The sequence below is a fragment of the Triticum dicoccoides genome, chromosome 2B, assembly GCF_002162155.2.
Source record: "Triticum dicoccoides isolate Atlit2015 ecotype Zavitan chromosome 2B, WEW_v2.0, whole genome shotgun sequence".
NCBI lineage: Eukaryota > Viridiplantae > Streptophyta > Magnoliopsida > Poales > Poaceae > Triticum > Triticum dicoccoides.
The window spans coordinates 626,533,327-626,534,743 of record NC_041383.1 but is presented as its reverse complement, the minus strand read 5'-3'; positions in this window follow the sequence as shown (position 1 = coordinate 626,534,743).

The window sequence follows — 1,417 nt, the reverse complement described above, 5'->3', positions numbered from 1 at the left end:
GCCCGCATTCTTCGATGTTATGGTGCATCTGCTGGTCCATATAGTGGAGGATATCATCCAACTCGGGCCGACGTTCCTGCACAGCATGATGCCGTTCGAAAGGATGAATGGTGTCATCAAAGGATACGTTCGCAACATGTCACGTCCAGAGGGAAGCATAGCCAGGGGCTTTCTGACCAAAGAGTGCATCTCCTACTGCACGAATTATCTAGGCATCGAGAACCCCGTTGGTCTGCCCGTCAACAGGCACCTCGGCAGGCTCGCTGGATGGGGTCACCATGAGGGTCGCCATGAAATGCATGTCGACTTCGAGGGTCGACTCGCCGACTTTGAAAGAGCAAACCTAGTCGCGCTACAAGACATAGACGTGGTCAATCCTTGGGTGGTAGAGCACAAAACCTTTATTAAGAAGACGTACAATGACCGAGGCCAACAGAGGACGGACGGAGATATACTCAAAGAGCACAACTCATGTTTCACATGTTGGTTCAAGCAGAAGCTTCTGTCGTACCCTTTACATGAGGATTCTTCCGCGGAAGAACAACTCATATTCGCCTTGTCACAGGGCGCCGAGCACAACCTGATGACCTATGAGGCGTACGATATCAACGGCTACGCATTCTACACCGAGGCCAAGGACATGAAGAGCGATGGTTATCAGAACTCCGGGGTAACGATGGAATCCTACACCGGTAACGACAAGGACAGATACTACGGAAGGATCGAGGAGATCTGGGAGCTGAGCTACGCTGGAGAGAAGGTCCCAATGTTCCGTGTCAGATGGGCCAAGAGCGTCCTAAAAGAAGACCGGTATTTCACCACCATGGTTATACCCGAAGCCCAATCCAAGACCGCGGGCGCAAACGTCACCGCGAAAAATGAGCCATGGGTACTGGCTTCCCAAGTGGACCAATGCTTCTTCATTACCGACCCGTCAAAGACCAGTCGTGTTGTCGTGAGGAGAGGCAAAAGGAAGATCATCGGAATGGATGGAGTAGCCAATGAGCAAGACTTCGACAAGTACGGCGACCCGAGGATCGAACATGACGACGATGATGAAGTAGCAGCATACACCACAAGAAGAAGCAGGACCACCCTACCTAAAGGACGTTCGTTCCACAGAAGAACTCCATTTGCGAAAAAGAAGGGCAAGAAGATTGTTAACAGATAGCTAGCTAAGATCGATTGTATTTAAATCGTAGCCTTCATTTCTCGATTGTATTTCATGGGCACTTTTTGAACTATCATGAATATTTTTAAATTTCATGGACACTCGATCTCGATAACCCTCCATCTCGATCGCTATCCCACCTCGCCAGATCCGGTCCCCCTCGCCGCCGAGCACCCCCCGGTCCACCGGCCGCCGCCGCCGACCCCCCGCACCCTCGATTCCCCTACTCAACCGCCGCCGCCGACC